Genomic DNA, 13594 nt, shown 5'->3' with positions numbered 1-13594 from the left:
CCCTTCAACCTTGAGTTATCAGCAAAATACATACCCAAGTCATTCCAGAGAGGGAGAGGCAAATGTGCATGGAGTGGAAGCTTTTAAAAGCTACCTCTGCTTTTATGCCAAATTACCAAATTCCTGATGTTCCCTTGGGAGAGGGGGGAGTCATTTCCTCTCACTTCTGCTCCAATCACTCTTTGATAAATCTGTGTTGTTGCCTTTTTCTTTGTTAATACAGGAAAATATTAGAAAACCACTGGTTTAATGCAAGTATACTAAGAAGTTTCCAGAAAAATATTTCCTAATAAAAATATCATTATCATTGTGGGATCTACCCATTGTCCAATTTTGTATTCAATTAGAATTTTTATCAATTAGAATTAAAGGGGGCAAATTTAGTCAAATCAGGCACACACACACCTGTGTATTGAGGAAGCTGGGTTAGACCTGGTAGTTCAGAATTCATAGTGTATTTCTGTTTTAGGAATAAAAAATAGATGTTTCAGGTTTTATTTCTCAAATATATTCATTTCCTTTATAAACACTGAAAAAAAACCCAAAGATATGCTTTGTTGTAAAGTAAAAAATTTAGTAACTGGAAACCACAAATTTGAGTTAAATTAAAATCTCCATTTACCCCACAGTTGAATTTGATTGGTGCTAAAAACCCAGGAATGGTGCCTGGTTTGTTTTCCCTTTAGATTCACAATTCTGAATCCCGAGGGACTCTTAATGCTATCTAGAAGTGTTACTGCACATCCCTTTTCCTGTGTACTCAGATTTCAGCATGCATCACTGTCACCTGGGGGGCTTCTTAAATTAAGAGATCCAGGAGTACCTCCCTGATGCAGTAAGTCTAGGTGGGCCTTGAGAATTTGTAATTTCTAACAAGTTCCTAGGTGGTACTTAGACCACTCACTCTCTCACTCTTTTTTCATAATTTCATTTCTCCATTCTCTTAAAATTCTAAGATCTCTTTCCCCATCACTGCCCGCTGATGACCTTGCATCTGGATTCACTGAGAAATGTGAAGCCATTGTAAGTTCTCCTGTCAGCACCAACATGCTCTGCCCACCAAGTCGAGCCAGTAATAAGCATCACGTTACTATCTTAGGCAAGTCTTACCAAGTGTCTTTACAAAAGAAAATATGGACTGGAATTTATATAACACAGTTATCCTAATAAAATACAGTTCATATCACTTTATACATTGGGTTGCTATGTACTTATTTGCTATACTGCTAAAAACAAATCTGAAAAGCCACTGGAGTTTATGACCTTTAAGATTCCTTGTAGTGGAATCATTTTCAGACTTCACATAGTGTGGAATAATGAGATGGGAATTGAAATGAGACGTAACAAACCATTCAATATTTAGTGACTTAAAACTACAGCAATCATTTGTGCATGATTCTGCCATTTGTGCAGGGCCTGGCAGAGGTGCCTAAGATAATAACGTGATGCTTATTACTTGCTCATACTCAAAAAAAGGAAGGGGGTGGTATTACTTCTTTGGAGAAATTAAGAGCAAAATGCAACAGTTATCCTCTTGGACAAAAAGGCACTGTCATGATGAAGAACTTCTATAAAGAGTTGCTTATTAGTGATCAGTTGCTGCATTAAAAGCTATTATGTAGGTGAGTGACATCACCTCAAATTATGTTTAAAAAAAAACACTTGCTACTGTGTGGAGATCAGTTGGAATGGGGTCCAGAGTGTTAGCAAGGTTGGTTAAGATAGTCAGCAATCCATGGAAGAGGTAATGGTTACTTGGGTTAGAGTACTATCAATGGAGCTAGAGAAAAGGGAACAGGGAATGGTGTTGAACATATTCAGGAGATAGAGTTGACAGACTTCTTGGTGAATTGGCTATGGTGGGTGAGGGAAAGAAAGCAAAGAAGATGCAGAGTTTGTCATTAATAAAGCTTGGGTTATTTATTATTTTCCTCTTAATTATTTTTGTATTTCTCAAATTGTCATCTTGCATTAATAATGAAAAAGAAGTAATAAATGTCATTTACAGTGTTAAAAATAGTAGAGTCCTAAGCCATTTAAAAATAGTTAGGCACATGGTGAAATCAACTTCTCAAATATCTGAGTGCTTTGTACAAGCAAAGTGAGCTATGCTAATGAAAGAAAATTTTCAAGTTTATCTTTTACAACATAATATTTTATATTCAGAAAATACGAGACTTATTTAAACTTTTCTTTTGTTCAAGTGTAAATTCTACAAGGGCAGGGCTTATGTTATTTTTCACTATTTCCCCTGATACCTCATTGGCACTAATAAAATATTGGTGAGTCAATATATATAAACACACACACACACACACACGTACATATATTTTTTACATTATTTTTAAAGTTTATATTTAAAATATTTATTTATAATAAATATTTGTGACATATTTACTGAATGATAGTTACTCTAGGAAGTCAGTCTTCAGTCCCCTCAGTACGGGGTTATTTTTAATTCAGAAGAATATCGGAAATTCTGTGTACTCCATGTTGATTGGATCACTTAATCTTAGGAAATTCTTTCTAGCTCTGAGAAAGTCCAGGTGAATGTCAGTTTAAATTTTTAAAAAGTGGTTTCTCTACTTCCTTCCATGAGGCTAACTGTTTGCCTTGAATTAAAAACATGGTCTACTTTATGTACAAATGCATAATTAATATTAATGCTCATACAGGACCAGGAAATGCCAAGATGTATTCTTCTGAATTTATCAGGAAAATCTGATTAGAGTTTAGGGCTGGGAGAAAAGCTGTATAATACAATATTTTTATACTAACATAGTAAATTAAAATTTGGTCCCTATCAGTATTGGTTTTTCTTCTACCTGCTAGGATGATTAGATAACATCTCATAAGTGTCCCTTCTGCTCTTTGCTTTTCTTAACTTTCTAGTCTCTTACTAGTCTGTCTCTAGTGTCACGCTCCTCTAGTTTATCCTTTATTCCACTACCAGAGAGATCTTTTTAAAAGTCAAATTTTAGCCTGTTATTTCCTTGCCTGAAACTATCCAGTGATTCTTCACTGCCTTTAAGATAAAGTCCAAATTCTTAATAAGGCTTCTAAGATCCTCCATGGACTGGCTTGTCCCGTCTGAGCAGGGCCCCAGGTATCTGAATGTACCATGCAATTTTTACTTCTCATCCAAATTCCTTTATTTGGATTCCAAGCCTTCTCCCTCCCAGCCAGGGAATCAATCTACCTTTCTTTCTAGACTCATCTCCAGAGACACCCCTCTATTGTAGCCTTTTTTGAGTCTTCCAGGTTGACTCAGTCCTTCTTTGTACTCCTCTTCCACCTCTACAAGCTTTCATTGCTGCCACCTATCAGTTTAATGGATTTCATTGTTTTAATATCTGTAACATCCTTAAGGGCATGGACTATGTCTTACTCATCTCATTCCCAGTGTCTAGCACAGTATATGGTGCAGAGAAGGCCCAAGGTATATGTTATATGAATCGTTACATGAATAGTAATACATTCCTGGGGAAAACCTTTCTTAAGAAATAGAAGTCTTGGCTGTAGGCTGGTTTTCCCGGCTTGGCTCTTTTATTTTCCGGATTCTCACCACCAGTCTGCTCCTTTTAAATGTTACTAGCTGTCAGTATCTGTAGTCCAGGTTCTGACGAGGAGGAAAAAAGAGAAAAGCAGGAACAAATGGCTGTTACTGAAGGGGCCAAAGAATTATTTTCTGAAGGATTATTATCACATTTGACAACTGCTGTCTCCCTAGCAACAACCATTTATCTTGTGCCTCTGTATCCAGAAATCCAGCTTTGCCTTTCTCAACTGAGCAGAAGCTTCCAGGAGAAAGACATGAGCTCAAGTCCATTTTATTCAGTGGTCTAATGGCTCCTATAGGTTTTTCCTTGACCAGTAGGTCTTGCCCCTTCCAGTAGGCTTTCCTTTTTCCAAAAGTGCTTTCCAAGGCCTCTTTTTCCAACAAATCCAGCACCCTTGCACTTAGGCCTGCTCAGGTAGAAAGCTTCCCTTTCCTCACATGGTCATCTTGACACTGCAAAGCCTATGCTGTCCATGCAGAGCAGCCAGACTATCACCCACCACAGCCAGGTCTCTCACAGCTGGGATCCATAGAGTGTCCAGTGTAAGCATTCAGTGTCAGATTTTATTCTGGATGTAATTACATAACTATAAATTTATTTTCCATTTGGATTTCATTATTCTTCCTGTGAAATGGCTGGTTTTGTAAATGTTTACAATTGGCATTGGATTCAAAACACTTCCCAAAGCATTTTTCTTACTGATATAGTTATGGCATAACAATGTTTCAGGTACTAGATGCTAAATACTTGGCCACTTAAATACATTACTGTTTAGAGCAGAGAACAAACATCTAAACAAAGAAAGTGTGGTAAATACCCCATAAATTGGGGAAGACTTCATAGAGGAAGTTAATTCCACTCTATGTTAGCACTGTGTCCTCAGCAGATTTTTTACTGAATAGTGTGTGTGTGTGTGTGTGTGTGTGTGTGTGTAGGTGGGGTGTGGAGTTGGGTGAACAGACCCAAGATAAGGCTGGTTCAAGTAAGCTGGGGCCAGTGTTAAGGGCCTTGTTTGCCTTGATAAGGAAGCGTTTGGGCATTATCCTTTAAACAATGGTTACCCACAGTAGATTTGCAAGCAGGGGTATAACATTATCCAATTTACCTGTTGCTTTTTAACACAAAGTAAAACTAAAATTAATAAAAACCCCTCTGTTAATCAAATGCCAGATGATTCACAATTCCATTACAACAATTCTATGAACAGATTTTGGGGATTTCTGTCCTCATTCTACACCTCCTTCTGAGATATACAGGGTCTACCAAATGAGGTCAAAGCCCAAATGTTGATTATTTGCATGAAGAATATGGAACTTTAATCTACCTCAGGCTGTAAAGGCAAATCTTTTCCCATATCAGTTCACTACATTGGTTGATCAATAACAGTGCTTTTAGGAACTCACTTCTTCCCCAGTCTCATCATTTTAATGGTGTTCTATTATCCTTCCTTTCCATTTGGGACAGAAACATGAAAATGCAGGCAGTTCTCTATGACTGATACCTGACAGGTCCATTTTTAGAAGAATCCTATGTGATTGACTTTGTTTATTTACCAAATTGTTATTTATTTATTTCAGTTCTACATGTTGAATTTTATTTAAAAGTTCATCCTTCCTGGTTACAGCGTATTATATATTTGTAAAACTTTGAACACTATAGAAATATATTAAAGGAAAATATAAGTCTTTTATAGTTCTTTTTTCTAAAGATAACTTCCTTAGTGTACAAGTCTTCCAGCTTTATTACAGGTCTATTGCTTAAACCAACACACACAGACATGTATAATTCTGTATCTTACATTTTTTGCTTAATGGCTACAGAGTATTACATTTAATGGATAATTCTACTTTTTGAGACATTTCCATTGTATCCAGTTTTTCATGTTATCTATACTTCCTTAGGATGAGGTCCTACAAGCAGAATTTCTGGGTCATACTAATGCATCTTGAATTTTAGTACATATTGCTAAATTGTCCTCTTTATGAAAAAATATACATTCCTGCTTAAAGAATATGTGAGTGCCTGTTTCAGCAAATGCTTGCCAATATTCAGTATTTACCCTCTTTTTTTTATCTTTGCCAGTTTGAACATCAAAACAAATTTTATGTGTTTTTCTTCACTTGTAATCAGGTTAGACATATTTTGGTAAGTTTCTTAGACATTTATATTTCCTTATTTTTGAATTTCTGTTCACAGTATGTCCTTTTCTATTGTTGCTGATCTTTTCCTAACTGACTTGTGAGGACTTTTTGTATGTGTATCACATGTGAGCAAATAATTGTTTCCCAGCTGGATTGGAATCCTTGGATTTCACTTATCATATTTTTTCTTTCTTATATTCATGAATAGATGGTAAATTTTATCAGTCCTTTTTTTCCTTTGTTATTTATGTATTCCCTATTCTTAAAAAAAATTACATATATTCACTTATCTTACAGGTCCCAACACAAATGCATAAAATATAAATTCATACATAAAAACATTAAACTTTTTCTTTGCAGTACAATATTAATCCTGTCCTCTTACCCACCTCTACTCCTCGTTTCAGCCCTTTAGAGGAATCTACTGAATTTTCAGTTACACAGTGGCTAAGGTATTTTGGAAGTTCTTAGATAAGATTACACATATTTGGGATGAGTAAGTTAGCATGTATGGCCAGCTTTTGCTGATCATTGAAATATACAAGAATTTTAAAAAATAGTAAAATTATATTAATCATAAAAGTGGTTTTTAAAATATGTATAAAGAGCACATCATTGTTTTTAACCAATGTTCAAATTGCTTTTTTACCTCATATATGATGCAAATACAAGGAGAGTCGAAATAAAATGTTACTTGGATTGTGGAGGTAGCAGAGTTAAATATAGGAGCTAACAAATGCCTTTGATTACCCACTTCTTCCTAACACACATCGTTTTCTGGAGAAAGAAAGACATAATTTTTTTCTTGTTTTGGAAAGATACAAATGATTTTCTCTTTAGCTTGTGCACATGCTTTACTGTTGAATAATATTTAGTTTCATCTGAAGATTTGTAAAATAGGGATAAGTACTTGATACAATTAATCTAAAGAAATGTATTCATTTTTACAACTTTAAAATAGGGTTAAATGTGATGGATAGTGACTATAATGGGGTATGTGGTGGGGACTTGATAATGTGGGTGAATCTAGTAACCACAATGTTGCTTATGCTTATGTGATTGTTTATCAACGATACCTTAATAAAAATAAAAATAAAAACAAAAACAAAGGGTTAAATGATATCTTAATTTAAGTTTTAATCATGCACAACAGGGTAAGACTCATGAAGTTTATATTCCTATTATTTGATGACAAAAAACACACGATTTCATTCCTGCAAATACTTCAAAAATACTCAAATATCCCATTTTAAGCAGTAACCAGATCTATAACTTTATTCATGTATTTATAAAATTACTAACACGACTTCCAATAAGTATTACATTATTTCAGGAGTTGAGTACAATTAATGGTGTCAGGTTCAGAGCAAAAGATCTCACCTTTATGTTCCCCCAAAAGAAGAGAGCAGTAGTAACCAGATGTTAAAGGTTGAGGAATTCCTGAGAGCGTTAAGTTATAATGAAGGGTATCAACATCCTTAGGTGATACATTCTTCACTCAAAACGCTGTGGGGATTTTCAAAGTGAGAAATTCTTTTGTATCTTTGAAACCAGGAAAATCAAAGGAATTTCTTTTAATCTGGTTTACATCCAGACCAGTGAGTGTCCCTAATAAGGAACAAACACATTAGCGCCAAAAGGAGGTGATAATTAGAAACGAAATCTAAATCCATTAGACCACAGGCTGGGATCTCTAAAACGCCACTGGATTTTAAATGTAAGAATCACATTCAAAAGTGCAAAATGGTAATATACAAGAACATTTGCATGTGAAAATGAGTGGCTTCTGTGCAAACTGGTTAGGTGAATACCTTTTGTTGAGGGGTGGGTGGGTAGAAAGGGATTGTTCTCTCCTAGAAACCATTGGGGGCTGGGAGAGAAGTACTAAATTTAAGAGTAGATTTATTTTGAAGTTAAAGTATTAAGTGCTGACAGTTAAGCAAATTGATTTTGCTCTGAAGTGATGTAATGGTGGCTCTCTAATTTCTGGTTCTAATTACTGGAATCCAGTTTACCTCTTAATGAGAATTCAAAGAAGGGGGAGAAGTGTGGAAAGTGATAGGGCAGAAGTGACAATAGCTGTTAAACTATCTACTTTAACTCTCTAGAATCCTAGGGTTGGAAAGGAGAAACATTAATTGTGAAATAAAAAGTAGAAATTGGTAAGGATTTCTAAATACTGGTAACTGCTGATGTTATGAGGACAATCCCAGCACAATGGGTTAACAGTTCTCTATTTTAGAATTTCCAACAATGTCATTATATGTATATTTACTAATTTCTTTTCATTGTTGAAAAGATTTGGCTATCATCCTACAATATAATGAGTTCTACATTAACTATTGAGAAGTAATAAAAGCTGTTTTCATACATACGTTTTTTGGTAAGGCTTCCTGCAGGTGATTCAGTACATCAGGAAAATGTGGTGATTCTTATTATATTGATGTAGAAAGCAACTCTGGAAGATTATCTTGCTTCCGAGTTTCTATACCAATTTACAAGGGATACCCAAGGCAAAAACCAGTTTTTAATCTGGAGCTGAACACTACCAAATTTACACAAACATATTTACCATTTAAGAATTGTTAGATAGCAGATTAAAATGGTCATTGTGGATTTTGTAGAATAAATGTGGAGGCTTAAATCAGGGGTAAAGTGAAAGGTCCCACGTGGTGGTAGATCTAATTCAGACTTTCTAGATGTGAGCCTGCTATGCAAATGTAGAGAACAACTTCATAAGCCTGAAGCAACACATTTCATTTAGGAATGAGAATGACCTGATATCCTTAATCCCTGGAAAGGGCTAGTTCACAGTAATAAATTCTTCTTTCCTTTTTTTTTTTGAGAGGGCATCTCTCATATTTATTGATCAAATGGTTGTTAACAAGAATAAAATTCTGTATAGGGGACTCAATGCACAATCACTCATCAACCCCAAGCCTAATTCTCAACAGTCTCCAATCTTCTGAAGCATAACGAACAAGTTCTTACATGGTGAACAAGTTCTTACATAGAGAATAAATTCTTACATGGTGAACAGTGCAAGGGCAGTCATATCACAGAAACTTTCAGTTTTGATCACGCATCATGAACTATAAACAATCAAGTCAGATATGATTATTCGTTTGATTTTTATACTTGATTTATATGTGAATCCCACATTTCTCCCTTATTATTATTATTATTATTATTATTTTTAATAAAATGCTGAAGTGGTAGGTAGATGCAAGAAATTCTTCTTTCCTTAAATCTGCTTTTTTGTATAGTTAGCTTTATCATTGCCTTATATTTAACTTATAAGACTATGTAAATTGCATGCATAGAGAACACAATCCTGTTTGACCTTATTTCCTTTCCTCTAACTCCTGCTCATGTTGGGCCTGAAGTTTCTCACATGATTTTGTCCTGGATGTGTTCTGAGAATGGATGAGGACAGGATACTCATGTACTACTTTGTAGTCCCCTGAAGCAAGGCATTTGAAAAAACACTTGGTTGGAGAACATTTTGAGACACACCCATACCTTTAAAATGCTTGAAATTATTGGAAACAAGAATTGCAGATAATCAGTTTAGTAAATAGCAGTTAAAAATAGAGATGGTTCTTTAAAATGAAGGTAAAAGACTTACTCATGATTCTGAATCACCTTTAATAGATTGTTTTGTCAGCCCTGCACATTTCAGCAATTACCACCATCTGTAACATCTCCAGTTATAACATTGGTAACTTGAGGATTTCACATTTCTGATGGGAAGATGTCTGGGGTGTCTTTGTACTTAGGTAGTAAAAATAGATTCATAGAAATTAGTGGCAAGCTCTTGTTTATGGACCCAAATAAACTTTGGAATTTGGGAGACATTTTACATTCAGTTAACTGTATGGAAAAGCATGCATGGGCTGTTTATTCTAAAATTTCTCAATACCAGCTGCTCCCAACACTGCAGAGCTTGTGAGCTAGATGGTCTGCTACTGAATAGAGTTACTGGATTGAAAACAACACAGCAATATTATCTAGGATTGCACTATGATGTTCCTGGATTGTGCTGGATAATAAGGAAGCAAATTTTTGATATTGAGATTTATCATAGAATATAAAAGGTGTTCATTTCAGGATTATTCAACTCAAGTTGCCTCCTAACACATTATTTTCTTTCTTCTATAATTTTGAATTTAGAAACACAAGATGCCCCAAACCCAACTTTTTTGATTACCCTGGTGATCATGAATGAGAAAAATCCAAACCAATCAATAGCAAATAAACACCTGTTTATTTCCATGCAATGAAGTATGGATATTATTAGGCTTTATTTTATCCTTAAGAACATTTGAGTTAGATTAAAGGAGGCAGATATTGAAGGTATAAATCTCAGGTTATCTGAAGAGTAAACAGGAGGAGCCAGTGGTTACAGAAGGTCCCCAGGACCCCAGTGCCCCATTCCAACTTATTTGTGGTTGAGTACTTCAAGGAAAGACAAAAAGAAATGGAGGCCCATCAGACAGAACATCACTAATGTCTACATCTTTTTTTAGAAAATTACCCTTCAGACTTTTATGTGGTTAGGATGAAATACAGCTGTGGACAAGAATCTCAGCACAGTGCTTTTTAACCAGATTTATTGTTTACTCTCATGTGTATCACATATATATGACTTGTGTGTACACATGACATATCATGTTATATATTATTGCATCACATATATTATTACATATATTGTATATGTTGTATGTATCTCTGGCTTGGAGATTTCTCCAAAGCTCTTCCTACCACCTGCCTGCACCATCCTTCAAGCCTCGGCAGATGAATGAAGCAAGACTGGTGCTCTGAGCCCAGGAGAAGCACCCAGGTGAGGCTCTGAGAGGCCGAGAGGTTCTCTAGAAAGGAAGAGGCCTGGGGCTAGAGCATAGAGCAGAGGCTTGAGGAAAGCAAGGGGCCAGGCTTACTGGAACATTACTGATACCAGCACTGATAGGAAATGAAGGCAGGGGTGGGGAAAAGATAGTCCCAGCCAGGAAGTGCTGCTTAGAAGAGCTGGAGAGAAAGGCTGTTGTGTATATTCCAAGGGCAGGCCAAGGATGAAGCAGGAGGTGCCTATTGCCCCAAAGTTAATGACCCTGGGAGCAAGTCCTTTTCTTGCTTCATCTACCATGATTTGTGCACCTTTACATGTCTCCCAGGGAGGACTGGTGGGGTCAAACAGTTGGCAAAGAGCAGCAAGTAGTATTAGTAACCTAATGAGGACAGGGAAAACAAAGTAGAGGACTAATGCATGAGGGGTTGAGTTTTCCCATTGAATTTTTTCTGTCTCTTGCAAAAACTATAGTTCCTGCAAGTGGGGATCAGGTGTGCCATGTGTATAAGTAGACCTGGACTCAGTGGGCATTTACCCACAGTTAATAAAACATTTATCCTCACGTAATAAGCACAAACACCAGAGCACACCCCAACTATAATCATCTATTCTTTGCACTGATAGAAAAATAATGCACTAAAATTTCCCAGTCTTCACTAAGCAGCCTTCCCAGCTCTGTAGCAATAGTCCTTCTTAAGACCTCAGCACATCCCTTGCAAGAAAAGGTCCAAAGAGTTCACCCCACTTCTTAAATCCTTAACAACTCCCTTGGAATTCTTTATGCAGATAGATCCCACTTCCTACTTTAGAGATAAGATCTCTGCCATCTGGCATAAACTCCCTCCACACCTTACCATATCGCTGGGTGCATTCCTGTCTCTACAGTTTTGCTAACTAAAGCCATTTCCTTCAGTTTTTCCTCCCTTACATCTATTCCATCCCTTCCCCCCTGCTACTTAATCCTTCTCATCCTTTAGGACCTAATCTAATCCATAGCTCCTTCACAAAGTTTTCCCTGACATTTCCTGCCCACAATGATATCTTTCCTCTTTGAACTTAAGTGAAGTCTGTCATAAAAGGTCTTAGAATCACCAAACTGGCAGCTCTTTAAGTCGCCTTCCAGTCTAACCTCATCAGTTTACATGTTTGCCTAGTCCTTTAGCTAGTTAATGGCTGAGCCAGGACTAGACATCTGTTTTCTGATCCCAGTGCTGTCTCAGCCTGCCCATAATATTTTTAAAACTAAAGGCCAGGTGCTTCTTCCCTTTTACAGATTGCCTGACCCTGGTAATAGGTTATTTTGAATGTTGCCAGCCTTTCTCCATATTTGCAACAATGGTCATGTTTTATATTGCTGTATTTCCTTGGTGGGAAGTGTTGGGATTGTTTTTGGGAAACAAAAGGCTGTGTGGTGTAGCAAGAACTTGAGGCTGGAGGAACAAGTGGCTTGGGTTGAGGTGACAGGGATTAACTGGCTCTCAGAGAGTTGACTACTTCCTTCTTGTTCTATTTCTGTACTTTGAATAATTTTCTGTTGTAGGGGCATTGATAAAACCGATTTTCAAGTGTTGGCAATTTCCTTCTTCCTCTAGACTGTGAATAGCTAAAGGACAGAGCCTCGAGGGCACCCATGTCCTCTGCCGGTACTTATCCCTAGTTAGCATCGGTCCACCTGCACTGAAGCCAAAGCCCCTCTCTGGGCCGCTGTTTCTTTTTGCCATAAAAGAAAGTGTTTGCACCTGATGATTTCTGAAATCCTTCCCAGTTATAAATTTCTTTTGTCAGTCTAAGATTTCCTGTAAATCAAAAGCAGAGGTACCTGTCAACTTGTCTGAGTTGGTTCCATGTTATGTTTTTGGTGTGTGTATGTGTGTCTGGTTGAGTTATATTAAAAACTTTTAATTAGTTTCCAGTGGTTAAAAGCCTTCGTATAAAAGTATGGTTTTCTTGCTTCTCTCAAATAAAGAAAAAAAAACAGAACATGGCACACTGAGCTTGTTCTCCTTTAGGCAGCCGTCAGCTGGAGCTATTCTCCTGTAGCCACCACCTGCAGAATCCATAAACTTCACCAGTTCCCAGGTCTCCAATCTTGTGTTGGTCTTTAATATTATTTCCTTAGCCGCTGTATGTACTTTGTCTAAGTCGCTGCCCTAAAGCTGTCCAAGAAAACTTACTAGAAAGGAAAGTGCTAGAATGGAGATTGAGGGGCCATATAAGGGAAAAAAGCAGGAGTAGAGATTTGGGCGGATGACATACTGAATTGAATGACAAATTCTAACATAATAACAGTGGTCAAGTAGAGACAGGAAAAGGGAGGAAAAGAGCTACTTTTTACCTTCAACTCTTGTGTCCTGACAATCTGCAAGTGGGAAAAATCCAACATGAAAACTTAAAGGTACATTGACAATTTGAAAGTAGCTAATCTTTGTCGAGATTTGAGTCTGATGGTCGACCATTATGTATGCCTTGTAGTGGGGATAACTTTTTCAAGAAAAAGCTTGTGATCATTTTGTATGGCTTGTCTGGAAACTTCTGTAAATCTTATGTTTTAGTAAAATATTTTTTGTTATTCTAAAAAATAAAAAAATTTGAAATTAGCTAATCTTTGTCGAGATTTGAGTCTGATGGTCGACCAATGTGTATGCCTTGTAGTGGGGATAACTCTCTTTCATCCTTTTAACTACCCTATAGTTAAAAGTACTGCCAGTGTGGAATAAGTGTTTATTGAAATAAGAGAAACATTAATCTTAAGGTTATTGATTTATATAACTGAGACATGCATATATTTTAGAATTTTTCAAAGTTGAGGGTTAGAATCTTTTGGACTATTCTTTGGCAGACTGAGATTTATAGATGTGATTTGAATCTGTTGAGATGGTTCATGCGCTGGAGGATGTTTACTCAGGGGGTCCCAGGGGAGATATTTGGGTTTAACTCATTAGCAGGCATAGCAGGCTTGGTTTCTGTAGTTTAAAAAGAGGGGGCTAGATTCTCTAAGGTTTTGTGGTAAGTTCTTCGTAAATATTTGTTGAGTAGATCACTGT

This window comes from Manis javanica, chromosome 5, assembly GCF_040802235.1.
Source record: "Manis javanica isolate MJ-LG chromosome 5, MJ_LKY, whole genome shotgun sequence".
Lineage (NCBI taxonomy): Eukaryota > Metazoa > Chordata > Mammalia > Pholidota > Manidae > Manis > Manis javanica.
This window is presented reverse-complemented; position numbering follows the sequence as displayed.